We start from the raw sequence: 15,557 nt of genomic DNA on the forward strand, positions 1-15,557 counted from the left end.
TATGAACTCTGACATGACAAAATGACTGGTTGCATTTATCCCTGCACAGGTTGTGACTGACCAGCTATGCACAATGGCTGCACCAGTTGATGAGATTAATTAACTATCTGGAAACTATTTTGGCCCTGCCAAGTTTGTGTCACTTCAGGTATGTCTCCATTTGATGACTTCTGCTTTAAGTACAGGTGGCTGGTGCTGGCTCACAGTGTTTTTCTTATGTGTGGAATTATAATGTTAGGACATACATATGGGCCCAGACTCAAAGAGCTATGTGTTTAGTAAAAAAAATAAGAATAATGAATTGATAGACCCTCTATTATTGGATTAGCATTTCAATCCAACATACAATATGCCCTTTCTAACAAAGGAAAAGCAGTGTCTTGAGATGTAAAGATCTAAATTTAACGTTTTTCTTTTACACTGTTATGGATGATTATGTTTCCCTATTTATTTAACCCTAATTGATGCAGTGAGTAGCTTCTCATTTCCTAAACAACCATGTTGGAAAACACATCCTATGGTCGTGGAAACGATGTCTGCTTCAGACGGGTGAAATTATTAGCATGCATCAAACTACTAAAATTGGATTAGGAACTGTCCAACACATTATTAAATACTGGAAGCATAGTGGGGAACCATCATCATCAAGGAAGAAATATGGTCAGAAAATAAATTCTGAGTGATCGTGATCGGTGATCACATAAATGTTTGGTGAAATCAAATCATAAAAAAAACTCATGTCTTTGTTTAATAGTGAAAGTAAGAGCATTTCCACACGCACAATGCGAAGGGAACTGAAGGGATTGGGACTAAACAACTGTGTCGCCTTAAGAAAACCAACTATCAGTGAGGAAAAAAAGGTTTCAATTTGTTAGGGAGCATAAAGATTGGACTCTGGAGCAACAGAAGAAGATTTGTGGTCTGCTGTGTCCAGATTTACCCTGTTCCAGAGTGATGGGTGGATGAAGTTTTGCACCCATCATTCTTACCGTACTTACCGATTTCTGCAGTTGGTCAGGTCTAGGTTCAGCAACTTTATGTGCCCAAAGAATGAGGTCAGCTGTCTACCTGGATATAATGAATTTGAGTATTTAGTGCTTGTAAGTAAGAAAAGAAAGGAGTTATCAGAGGCACTTGCCATCATAACAGTGCAGAGTGGAGAAATTCTGTGAAAGCTTTCATCTACCTGTGTCCAAAGGTCTACTCTCTCTTGGCCCTATCAGCTGCCAGTTCTTTTTCCAAAAGAAAATCCATTCAGAGCCTCTTGGGCAAGCACAATCCCAAATTTCTGTTAAGGAAAGGATCAGTAGGCAATCTTGTGTTGAAGAGATAACTTTTTTTTCCAACAGATACTATATTGCTTGTGCGGCAGAGATATTAACCGTAACCCATAAAAAAAAAAGAATGCCATTGTATGCGCTGCTCTCTGAAAGAGAGCTTTTCACATATTGAGGGCTGCCATTCACTAAAGTCAAGAATTGCATAGTTGTTCAATAGAATAGAATAGAATAGAATAAAATAGAAAAAATACTTTATTCATCCCCCAGTGGGGGAAATTTAAAAAAAAGTGGTTAAGTAAATAAATTAACAGCAACTTATAGAGACAACAAAATTTGTGTGACTGTAACACGGAAGCGTCAACCATGTAATTCAATTCTGTTCAATTTCATAATACTTTAATAATCTTGTTGCAACATATATTATTAGATATAGTATATGCTATAGTTATAGATAGATAGCAGATAGCAGAGAGAGATGTGATGGAAATTTTAAGAGATCACCATTAGTGGATATGGGTGTTTTTGACGCTTGGCAGCTCAACATCCGGGGTGCAGAGACGCTCCTTTCTACTGACATGTCAGTCTGCTCTGAATCTACAACATCTCCTCTTCAGCCAATGGGAATTGAGGTCTTGTGAGGTCTTTCTGGGCAATATTTGGGTTTTGGAAAGCCCAGCCAACTACTCCACTATGCAAACAACTTTCCCGTTGCCATGGTTATGCATCATAACAGATATATAAAAAAAATGCTTGAAATAACATAAATCATTGCAGCTACACAGCATCCAAACCATTACAGAAATATGTTTTCAAAAATCAGCGTTTTCCCAAGTAAAAGCTCATGAGAAAATATGAAGAAGACGCAAAGAAAGACGTGTTTCCGTGTGTGTTCATATGTTCCGAGCAGCACCGTTCTATAACTTAACATAACTTGACTTTCAATGTTTGAATATTATTAATTTACTTATAAATGTTTTGGTAACAGACAATTACAAAAAGTTACAGTTATGAAAATAACAATATGTAGGTTTCTTTTAGTCAAAATTCAGAACTCATTTATTTGGTGTCTATGTTGAAAAGACATCACAGCAAAGTTCAGGGTGTTTTCTTCTAAGCATGTGATTTTTCCACTTAAAATAACACAGCTTTTTTATCTGTATATTTATGTACATTGTATGTATATGTATGCATTGTCAATGATGAAATTAAGATGGAAAAGGTGTGAATTTGTGAATTTATTGGTACCTCAAAATTTTTGCTCCCCCATTTGGTGCACTTTAAAATTTTTGAAAAAAAGTGAAAGAGTACTGTGAGACCCTGGTTAAATTATAGTAACAGTATGAGAGCACCCAGGTCAATTATTGTCAATAGAAATAAAACTGGCTAGATAATGTGGGCAACAGCCGACATGTTCTCACAAATCATGTCCTTCTTCCCACTAACATGTGATTTATTCATTCAGTGAACATGTGCTAGAAATTAAGCTTATTTCCTTCAATAAATTGGCTGAAATAACACAAACATTGCATTATCCAAATGCAACTTGTGAATACCAACCAAAGCTATGATAAAGTGTCTTCATTACAGATGTGTTGCTTCTATGGAAATAACCGGGCAAAATTATCAGTTTATTCAAATGAAAGCTAGCCAGCTTAATGACTTTGAATGCTTTTGCTTATACTTGTTTTACTACTTCAGTGCTCTTTGTCTTTGTAGAGCATAGACGTCCTTGCACTGTATATCCCAGCAGCAGTGGTTTTAAGTGATGTTTGTACTGTAAAGTATGAAGTTGTACATGTGTTGATTTTGGTGAAGCACAAATCACAACAATTGTATACTGTAGCTTGACGATAGTAAAAGTGAAAGAACAGACATGTTAATGTGCTCTGTGGGGTCTTTGTTCATGCCTGTGCTTATTTGTTTGGTGCATTAGCATATTCAAATATTGTATGAAACACAGTTGTTGTATTGTTGCATTGCTTGCACGAGTGATGTGTGGATGTCATCTGGTCTGTTGAGACAGTTATTGCAGCACAATTCATCTGGGAACATCAAAGCCTCTGTCTTCTATGTAAAACAGCAGAAAGCTCTTGACGGTTTCACATCTGCAGCTCAGTAAATTGCCACTTCAGTACGGATGTGGAATTTCTGACACACAATGAAATGTATGAACATATATTGTCAAATCAATCTTCAGTTACAGTGATGCTCTGTAAACATGAATTAATTATATTACATTAAAAATGTCTTTGTGAGAAAAGCCTCTAATACAGCATATTACCAGCCAGTGTATGTGTGTGTGTGTGTGTGTGCGTGTGTGTGTGTGTGCATGTTTCTGGAAATTGAAAAGACAGTTTGATATTGTACAATTCATGAGAATCCAGGATTTAATTTTTCACCTCAGTATGAAATTATTGATGGACAGCATTTATTATTCACACTTCTCATACTCTGTGTAACAAATTCAAATGCGAAAGACAGTGTGTTCTCTATTCAACCAACTTTACCATAAAGAATTATCTTTAAAGGATTTGTCAAAGACACAGCCTAACAGTGTGCAGTAAAAGAACATCCAGAAATAACCAAAGTGAGATTGAAATCCCAGAAACTGCATTATTTTGTTTTGCTTTCTGTAGTGTGACTTAATGTTTAACGTTGAAGTGTAAATATGTATCATCAGAGTTAAGACAGATCATTTCTGGTACAAGAGTAGAACTGGATTATTGCCAGCAAGTTCAAATTGAAGACTATTTTTGCATTGTTCACAGTGAGCGATTGCTGAGTGTGAGCATTAGTTATGCTGACTGCAGAGCCATAAATAATATTTTACTGTGGTAAGAGCGTGTGTGTGTGTGTGTGTGTGTATGAGCATGACAACTGGGTTTTAATTCTGTGAGAAAAATCCCATATCTGCATGATCCTACCAACGCAAGCCATCTGAAGAGAATACAGATGAGCAACGGTCCTTCTATTCTCCCAGAACCTCCCTTCAATAACAGTGCTTGGAAATACACACAGTGACCTTGGCTGATTAAATATTCCTCTCTGCTCTGTATTTTGAAAACCCAGCCTTCACCATGTCTCTATAGTGTGTTGGTACTGAGCACCTACAAAGGTGCTGGACTGTGAAAAGGGATTTGAAATGAAATATTTTAATAGCACAGTGATTCGAACTGCTTCTGCAGGAGCTTGTTTGTCAGGCTGATATTTATGCATATGATGGGGAAGAATATGTGTTTGCAAATCAATAAGACTTCATTTCACGTGTCTCATGGGATTTATTATTATCAGTCATTTTAATGAGGTAGCAAGTGATAGGGCAACAAGATTACTAAGAGTAATGTTCCACTGGGAGAGTGCAAAGGCCGCCAACAGATGGTTTGATTGGGAATGACTGGAATACCAAACAGATTTTTACAAATAACATCATTTGACTCAGTGTTTGGATAATGTAATTTCTGCCATGTTTACAGAAATAGACTTAAAATATCCTGTCAGCGGGTTTCAAGAAAATATGGAAAGCAAAAAGCATGATGCAGCGCTCTTCAATTCAAGCAGCATCTTTGAGAAACACATCATGATTCCTATGCAATATGAATGAAAACAACTCCTTCAGATGAATGCTACAGTGGACTAATATCTACAAGAAAATAATGTTGTTTTGAGATCTGTATTGAGGACATGCTAAATATCTTCATCATAACATTTCATAGTGCATCTCTGAAGATATACAGTATCCCTGGCTTAATTTCATAGCAAATTGCCAGCACTTTGAAGCCTTCGGTTACCACATGGTGGCACTGGAAATGGTCCATTTAATACCTGTTATATTGTCACTACACCCACTAGTCATTCAGCCGCCTCAAGCTCTATGTGAGATTGGAAAGGAACAAAGGGAATATGAATTAAGTCTGTAACTGATCTGGCCCTTGGCATAGGACTGAATTCAGCAGTGCTTTATGAGCCTTTCATTTGATTCTGGTCTGATAATTTGTGGTCTTAATTACAGTGGTAGCAGGCAGACAGAGGCCAGACAAAGATGTTGAACACAGGAAGCAGAGCTATCAAGAGAGTTAAAAAAGACTGAGATGAGCTAAGAATACCACTCCTACATTTTTGATTTATAAAGGGAAAGTTGGAATCAAGTTGAATACCGAAAGATCAGAAAGCCCTCCTCGAATCAGCTATGTCTTGAGCAGCGTGTTTGAGGACTCTGTGCAGACTTCTGAGCTCTGAATTTAGAGATATTTGACAACCCCTTCCCTGCTGAACACTGGTGCCTTAGGCCAAAACTGTCTCCCATGTCCGAGGCAAAATTTAGAGCTATTTGAAAACAGCAGTAATGTGAATGGAGTTTAAATCCAAAAAGAGTCAGATCTTATTAAAGCAGACACAATGCACGGAGTGCGTGTTTGCAATGGGTAAATATTTAGAGCAGAGGCAGTGACATTTTATTGACTTGGAATTCACAACTACAGTCTTTTGTGCTGCTGCCAAAAACGTAATTTATTCAGTCCTTGAAAAACTAAGGAGTGAGAAAATAGAACAATGCAGAGGTTATTAAGTGAACTGACACAATTGTTGAAGCTGCATTGATAAGACTGTTGGTAAAAAACATTGCATGGCCATACTCAAGATAAAAAAAGAGTTGCTGACTCACAGGATAACTCATACAATACTGAGAGTGAATACAGAATTAAGGTCAAGTAAAACTGCCCAAGACGTACTTGAGGAGATCTATTCAGTCATTCTCTGTTTGACCTTTCTTTGGAATTTTCAACGCAAACTAGTCAATAAACCTGTTAACCCATAGCTTTGCCAAATTAAATTGTATACATCAAATACCTATTTACACTTTGAAAACCTTTCATGTAGTCTTTATTCATATTTCTCCACATTTATAAGAAATGTTCTAGGACACACAGGAAAGTAAAATGCCTGCAAGACTGAAAGCTGTTGCAAACCAAGCCAGAGTGCAGCTAAAAAGGGAAAAGAGGACAGAAAAGACTTCAAACAGATTGATGAAACATCATCAAAATGAGAGTTCCTCATCCTCGCTCTCACAGACATCACACACACTCCAAAAGATGTCTGTCTGTGAAATTGACAAGTGGGACCAGGTCGGGTGTTTGATCTCAGTCATGATCATTACGATGCTTTTAATTGACATGTGTTTGTCCTCTACTGCTGCAGGCCCAGGTGAAACATTTGATCCATGTTCCCGGAGGTAAACTTTTCCCAGACCAAAAAATGTACCATTCACCTCTTTCCCTAAGGCAAAATCAAACATTTACGAAGGCAAGTTCAAATGCAGAGCCTATAGATATTTCTACATGGAAACTTCAGGGTTTGCCCATTTACGATACTCTGTGCATATTTAATGTCGCTGGCAACTATTTCCCAAAGTATACAGCAGCTTTTTAGATTGATCAAAGTGTTTTTATTCCTTCTAGGGAGCCACTGTTTACTCTTTAATGTCTGTTCAATTTGAAAATGAACTTGATATTTGCAACATGCCTCTGAAAATGCATCTATCATAATATATACTCTAAGACATTACTTGTGAATTGAATATTGGTTAAGTTTCGATATCATGGAAAGCAGAGGGGGTACTTTCATGTTCTGATGTGACAAACAAGAACTCGAAAGCTTCTCTTTGTAAGAAGAAGTTCCTTTCTGCACTTTTCAAAGCGTTTCAACAAAAACCTCAGCTATATCAAGTACATTTCTATCAATGTAATGCTGGCTAACAATACATTTCCATTATGACAATTACTTTTCCTTTGAAAGGTTCAAGTGTCTGCTGATGATTTTTATTCCATACTAACATAAACCAAAACTATACGCTGTCCAGGAGGTGAAAAAAACTGAATCAGTTCATCTAAAACAATGTGTGTAAAAGTCAAATGTCAAAAGCCGAAAGGTTTGGTAAGGTATCAATGGACCTCTATAGAATGGTGATTTAACAGGTGGGTTTTCTCAGATAAACTATTTGTTGTACATCCATCTACAAAATGTATTTTTTAATCTAAGGTCAGGACTTGGCCAACAGCATTAACAACATTCCTTGTGTGCTTGAGCTTGTCATCCTTCTGCAGCACCAACTTTGTCTTGTGAGAAAATGTCCTGTCCTGTTCAGACACATGTCCTGGATAAGGTTTTGATAGTGGACTGACGTAGTTCTCTTTCTACGATCATAATGCTGAAAGGTTTCATTTTGGCCTAATCAATTTACAAAACATTTTTTTCCAACATCCTTCTGGCTTGTCGAAGAGATGTTAGAGATGTTTTGCAACCATCAAAGAGGCAACAATGTTCTTTATGGCACTTTTCATCCCTTTGTTTTGGTCTTTATTGCAAGACCAAACTTTTTAGAAGCTGGCATGGAACCTTTTATAACTTGATGTGCAAGAGAAACTCTTTTTTTGAGGTTCCAAGAATTCTCTTTAGTTCACGATGCGATGGACTTTTACAAATGAGCTGTGAAGATCAGACTTTCATAGATCCCTGTTCTTGAAACAAAACAGGGAACAGATTAATTAAAAACATCGGACTGTAATTTTGTATAATTCTGTCGATTGCTTGTAAAAAAGTATTCTTCACAGTCTTTTGCTGCTCTCAGATGTTTGATATTGGCTCATTTTCCTCTGTTCCCTTTAACTGGGTTCTCTATAGGCTCCTTGGATTTGAAGGATAGTCTGCTGGTGTTTTAGATGGTATTTTATCAGAAATACAGGCAGTTCTAAAGGGTTTGACAACTTTCAAACACCACTGTATCATACCTTAAGCTGTAGTGCACAAGTCCCATGCTCTAACTCTTTGTAAAATGATACGTGAGTCAAGATAAATTGTTTGTCGTGACAACATTATATGGCCTAAATCTCCTCCATAAATGATTATGACCAGTGTCATGTCTTATCAGTACTGGCATTACACAGGCTTTGCACCACAACGGCTCAGGTTTAATATCATCATAGGTCATTTAGTGTGCTGTTTGCATTGCTTTGAAGGATTTATGTCTAGCTTGCTTGCTGTCCAGTTTTCAGGCAAAAGGGGCTTATGTTGGTCCCAGACGTGGAAAGACTGAGGATGGAAACAGTTGAGTTGAGTTTAGGGTAACGCTCTTGCTTCATGAGGGCGGGGGGAGGCAGACATTTAAAAGAGCTTATTGCTGTAGCTTTCACTCTGGCTTTGATTGTCTTTGCTTTGATCTCGTTTGGGGCGGCCATGTTGTGCAGTGTTATCCTCCCATAATCTCTGCCATCTCAAAAACTCTGCAGTGGTGCAGTGGAAAAGACACTGACTGGGGTTTTTCTGTCTCTGTGCTGGCCAATATTTTCACCCCTCACTGAAAGCACAAATCACCCTATGAATAAAACTGAGAAGGATACACATAGTTGAACCTCTCAGAGGAGAAAATAACGCTGCACAGGGTGACCCAGCCTACTTTCTGGCTATACTTTGTGCTTTCTCATGCATGCCCTGCTTTGTAAATTAATCAACCTTATACTTAATCAAATGTATCATCATCTCCCCCTCAGCAAATAAAACCGAGTTCTACAGAGAAGCTGTAATGTGCTATTTTCTAGGGGGAAATTTTAGAGTGATAGCACGAAAGCAGAACTTCAAAGGGATATTCTGCATCTATCCCAAATTAGCTGCTAGTGCAACTGTCTGAGCACTCTGAGACCATTCTCTGCTGGTAAGAATACATTATCCTGTGGTTGTGAAATTACAGGCATTCGTGTTGTAGTGCACCATTGAGCCTGCCAAAGAACAAAAAACATGGTTATATCTTGCATGAAGCCACAATGCAGACCTGTAACAGTGAAAAGAAACTGCACAGAGACAAGCCCTTGTGTTTTTCATTCATGATCAACATTCCCAGGCGAACGTGCTGTAAATATGCAGCACCTCTTCATGCTCGGCGCTGCTTGGAGCTTACACAGGAAGATGAGTGCCAAGCTCCAAACACAAGCGAGCTTTAATACTTAAAGGCTGTAAAGCAAAAATAGGAACAGAATACAAGGCATTTTTGTTTGTATGTTCCTGTCAAGTTTTAAACATCTTCATAAAAGCTTACAAAAAAAAAATCGACTGTGTGTTAGTTACAACATCAGACTTTGGGTCTTTGCAATAGGTCATTTGAACCTCTTGACTGAGGTCCAAAACACATATTCAACAGAAATATTTTTTACCAGGAGAGCTGTCACGTGTGTTGAAACACACTTGGAAGACCTTCAGCAGTTTGCACATGATTTGTATCACCTGCATGTCATTAAACCATGAGCATATGCTAGAAATGAACTATAACAAAGACAGGACCTACATCATACTAATATATCTGATCAAACTACAGCTGAGGACAGTACAACACAGTTCTCAGTGCTATTTTCTAAGCTTAATTACATAAACAATGGATGATTAAAAGTTTTTCTGAAGCTCTACACCAGCTGTTTGAAGCAGGCTGACACAGCTGTATACATGTGTCTTTGCACACTAAATCAAATGTCCCATTGTGCTCATCTGGAGTGAATTAGGGCGTTAGAAGGGAGGGGGACACAGAGGCTTTGATATACAGAAAAGGAAATGGGTAATGTCCTGGAACCACATGCAATCTCCTAATAGGAGCCGGTGACTGATAAGAAGGAGATAAACACGACATCTCTGTCTGTCTGCAACCTGTAACCTCTACTTACTCTCTTTAACCAGCTCACAGCTTTCAAATAATAGAGATATGAAAACATTTTTGGAAACAAACTAATCCCATTGCTCTCCATCCATCCATCCATCCATTTTCTGTACCTGCTTAATCCAATTTAGGGTCGCGCGGGTGGGGGGTGGGGGGTCATTGACTGAGAGGCAGGGTACACCCTGGACAGGTTGCCAGTCCATCACAGGGCCCATTGCTCTCCTTCTTTTAATATCAGAATTCATTGATGACTAATATTTAACAGTAAAAATGCATGCCGCCAACCCTACCCCTAATCCCTGCAAGATGAAGGAAATGTAGGGAGTCAGTGACAACAAGAGGCTGCAGAGCTTCAAATATAACACACTCTTCTCCCTATAAATTCAGCTGATGTGCTGTGGAGGAAGCCACTCAAGCCGTAACCACTAGAGTAGAGTTGGTTGGTAGCCAACAGAGGAAATCTGTGGTTGTACTAGGCAGCTCCTGTGTGAATGTGAAGCAGGGTGTGTCTGGAATACAGCCCCCATATTTCAATTGCTGAGAAAAATGAATGAAATAGTGTTAAAACTATATGTTTTACACTCATGATCAAATTCACATGAATTTGTGTTAATGGATACAAAATGATATTATCATTATAACTAAAATAAAGAAACACAATCTACAACTACCATTCTAAGTAGGCCGAATCCTAAGGATAGACACAGCTTTTCATTCATTCATTTGGGTGACATGAATCATTCCCTTTGAAGCACAGCCAAGGCTGTTTACAAGAAACATAAGAAAACCAATATGGAGAGCAGCTGGTCTGATAGGATGAACATGACCTGCTCTTTGTGGAGAAGAAAACTGAAAAGAATGGAGAAATGAGGAGATAGGAGGGAAAACACTCAATGACAAAAAAATAAAAAATCACAGATTTGCACACATTCTCTATGCAAAGCAAAATGAAGTACTCGACTATGTTTACAGAGAAAAAAAGCCTCTTGGACTGCTATCATTCCACAAAGGGTTTCTTTTTTTAACCATCAGACATGCCAAAGCTTGAACAGGACACCCTGTCACATGTTTGTTACAAAAAAGTTACTAACTAAAAACTTACTAACAAGAGAAAGCCTTGTTGTCCTAAATTTACACAGCAGACAACCAGCAGGCTTACATCAGCCAAATCCAATTTGAACATACATAGTGTGCAGAATTTACCAAACTGACCGCAGAAAACTTAAAAATTAAGAAATTAAATCAACTCCTCGAGATGGTGGTCAAGGGAAAACATGACTGCACACAGAATTTGAATGGTTTGGCATTGCAGAATATGTAACAGAGATCTGCTGCCCTCCTGTGTTTCAAAGTATTATGAGCAGACTGCATATCTGGCTAGCTTAACATCAAGCCAGGATAGCACATTGTAAATGTGGTTTTCATGTTAAGCAGGAGACTATTCAGCCAACAAGGTGAGTTAAGGTAGAAGTATGTTTTCAATTTGTCAGTAAGCTTGTGCCAGGCTGAATTTCATAAAAGTATATGGTGAGGTGGAACGTAGGTAAAGGGGAAATCCCAGTAATTATGGGGGAAATGAGGATCACTTGTTTAAATGTGTGAGGAACAGGATTCACCTATGAGCGCTTGTTTCCCCACATACCTGAGGACCAGCACCTCAAGGGATTTTTGCCAATCCATTCATTCACCCATACTTTTTCTTTATTTGGTTTAGGGACATGAAACCATCTAACCTGATGGAAAATAAGTGAGAGGTGGGATACAACCATGTACACTCACACCTACAGTTAAATTACAATTACCAGCTAAACTTAATTCATGTGTTTGGAAATTGGAGCATCTGGAGAGACCAATGCAGGCATAGGAAGAACATGCAAACACCATTCAGAAAGTCACCGGGTATAATTTAAAAAGGAGGGCTGGTCGAATGGTCTTTTTCATTTTAAGAAGGTTTCTAGTTTAATGAATTGACCCAAAAGTACTAGAGCAGCAGCCATAATGAGAAATCTCTGACCATCCTTTATGAAAAAAGGAGATCATTCCATTCCACACTTCCCTGCACTTTTAAAGGAAAGCTCAGTTATTTTCCATCTAGTTAAACTAACCGTGATTTGGATATAAGGACACGGGGGTAGGTGTGAGCAGACTACAACATCTTTTGTGCCTTTTTCTTTCCTTTTTAAATGATGAACCTTGACGATAAAATAATATTTTACATCTTATTTTGCTAACACAATATAGTCTCTCCTCTCTCTCTCGAATTCAAAGCACTTTGTGGGGAACATTTATTGAATATTTGTAGTTTCAGTGTTGCAAAGCCACATCACTGCTTAGTGTAACTGTGGACAGATTATTTTTTCAGTCCTTTAAAATTCATCTTATCATCTTTCCTTAACCCCATAACATTTTCCAACACGTTCAAGGAGAAGAGCTTAAGATAAGACAATAGGAGCCTTTTTATTTTACTATATGACTGGACCAAATGACCTCCTGCTGCGTGGCAACAGAGCAAACCACTACACCACTGCGATGCACATCTGTCCCCAAACTGAAATTTGATTAGAAGCTTTGTAGCTAAGGTAGTTATGTATCTTAAAATAAATGACATGAGAACGAAGAGATATTATCTGGCTTCTTATCATAGCTATTTTCTTGGTTTCAGTGCTTTAGTAAAGAGTGTTGCAACACTTTTGTGAGACACATAAAAGACTATCCTGCATTTGAAATGTCACAGATGTCACAAAATGTCCCCGGTTTAATGCAACTAGCTAAATCATACACTAGGTAAAGGATTTCAAACATGTTTTAATTGTTCTGAGTTTATTACAATTTTGTCAATAATTAAATAAGTAGTGTTAGTGGAAGCTAAGAATGACAAAATAACACTTGTTAGGTATGTTTAAATAATACCCATGACCAAGGTGAATAACAAACAGATAAACCTACATGTGGATAAGTGTAGCTACAATCAACAGTTACCACAGCGAATGTCATGCTAAGAATGCTGTAAGTCTGCACTCAGAGAGGAAACAAGCATCAGACGCCTTATCAAAATATGACAGCTGGCTGACTCTGTTAGAGAAGAGGGAACCTCCCATCCCACATGGTGATGATAATTTGGCTCACGGTATGTGCACTGGGCTAAGCAGTAAGCTCTTCCATCTCAACAACCTCTGCTGTAATCACTCTCTGGTGCACCGTGCCTTGAGATGTTTAAACTTACATGTGGTTATTCCTTATTTTTCCAAACTCATTCTTGATCATAATGACATCTCTAGGATGTAATCACAAAGACAATCATTTAGTATTTGATATTAACTTTTACCTTAGATGCTACAAAACCATCATACAATTTACAATTTATATCATACAGTTACAATTTATGTGGACATCATTATCAGTGGTGCAATGACACTTGAAATCGTCATCTTTATCATGGAGAGTTTAGAGGATAATTTTTTTCTCAATGCTCTCTGATCTTGAGAGATCTGACACTGTGGCTATGTCTATTTTTTTACATACAGTACAAGACAAAAACACAAGCTTTCTCCATACTAACTCATCATCAATGAATCATTTGTACTACATGAGAGAGCATCCTCGGTTCCTCAGGATGTTGCTTCTTGTGTTATAATTATAAGCGCATGCTTGAGCCTAAGAAAGAAAAAAGGAAAGAAGTTGGCAGCATAGACTCTGAATTCAGAGTCAGCCCAATACGATGAAAGGAGCCTGTTATAGTGGTTGAAAAGAGCTTTACTTCCTACTCAAAGACATGCCTAGTGCATTGATGAGGACCATGGATGTTTTCTGTTATATTCACTGGAAGGAAGGGGTACAAATAAGCCTGTAGTTCAAGTAAGAGAGGATCTTTGCACCACAAAGGCACAGTTATATGACTGCCCTCATGCATATAGGCAAGACGCAAGGAGTCATGGACAAAAAAGAGCAGCATGATATACATGCACTTGAAAGGTGAGGAAAATGTATTTTCTGCTTAGACTGAATAGAAAAAAGGTATGCATCTTTGAAATCTGTGACGCAATTCCAGTGCCATGGATTCAATATCTGAATGACATGCATTCAACATAGAATCAAAATTGGAAAGACTAAGGTATTTGTCATGCCTTCTCTGATCAAGACATTCCAAAAATAGGATTAGTGGTTTTACAGCCCAGGAGATGGAGCTTTCCTGAGACTATTACAAACCAGTTTTATTCAATTTACTCAATTCAATTCAATGCAGTTTTATTTATATAGCGCCAAAATGAAACAAATGTCATCCCAACAAGTTTGAGAGACACAGCCCAATCCAAGCAAATTATAATCAAATTCAAATAGTTGAAAACAATATAATCAAAATAATTCATTAAAGCCCTACTTACTGTCATCTCACTAATTTGATGCCAATTGAAAAAAAAAAAGTTGCCTAGCTAAGAAAACCAACAGATGGCATTGAGACTTTTTTTCTGGTTAAATTCCCCCATCCTGAGCATGCATCAGGATATGAAATACTCTCTTTAAACAGGAAAAAACCTCTGGCAGAACTAGACTCAGGAAGGGACAAGAGAGAGGAGTCAATAAGCACCATAACACCAGGCGAGGGATACCTGCTGAGAAAGGGAAACGCAAGTTCTACTCATATGCACATGGAGAGTAAAGAGAGCACAGTGAGGAAAATTGCTCAGTCCATCATGTGAGGTCCCCCAGCAGTCTTGGCCTTTAGTAGCATAACTAAGCGATATAATTAAGTGCCTTGAGATGACAATTGTTGTAATTTGGCGCTATATAAATAGAATTGAATTGAATTGAATTGAATTGAATTGAATTGAATTGAATTGAATTGAATTGAATTGAATTGAATTGAATTGAATTGAATTGAATCGAATCGAATCAGAAGGTCACATGAGCCATCCTTAATGATGAACTTTATCAAAAATGAGCGCTTTAAGCCTAATCTTAAAGGTAGAGAAGGTGTTTGCTTCCTGAACCTATGTTAGTAGCTGGTTCCACAAGAGAGGTAACTAATAAGTTAAGTCTCTGCCTCCCATACTACTTTTAGAAATTCTAGGAACCACGAGTAAACTTCCAATCTGAAAGCAAAGCGCTCTGTTGGGAAAATATCAAACAATAAGATCTTGTCAGATATGATATAAATTGGTCATTAAGAGTATCATGATAGAACTGGAAGGTAAGGTAAGGTAATGCCATCCAGAGTAACTACACTGTTGAATTGAGTCTTCCTGAGGCACTCAGCTCCAAAGACGACAACTTCAGTTTTGTCTGAATTTAGAAGAAAAATAAATAATTTCATTATATAACAATAACATCCCTTAACAGAGAGTCTGATGTCTGAGACCGTGACCAGGACAAAAAGGAATCTAATCTTCCACAGCCTGTACTGTTTCACCGAGTATAGGTGGATGTTATAGTTAATGCATGGGTCGTAAAGTGCTTTTCTAAGATGACTCACACTTGGAGAACAGCTCATGGTCATTGTCCACTTTAGGTTGGGCTTTACAAGAAGCACTGAACAGCATTAGCACTTCTTTGCTTTTTAAATAAATAAATAACAGCGTGGGCACAAT

The sequence above is a fragment of the Leuresthes tenuis genome, unplaced genomic scaffold (genome assembly GCF_036924035.1).
Source record: "Leuresthes tenuis unplaced genomic scaffold, fLeuTen1.0.hap1 SCAF_14, whole genome shotgun sequence".
NCBI lineage: Eukaryota > Metazoa > Chordata > Actinopteri > Atheriniformes > Atherinopsidae > Leuresthes > Leuresthes tenuis.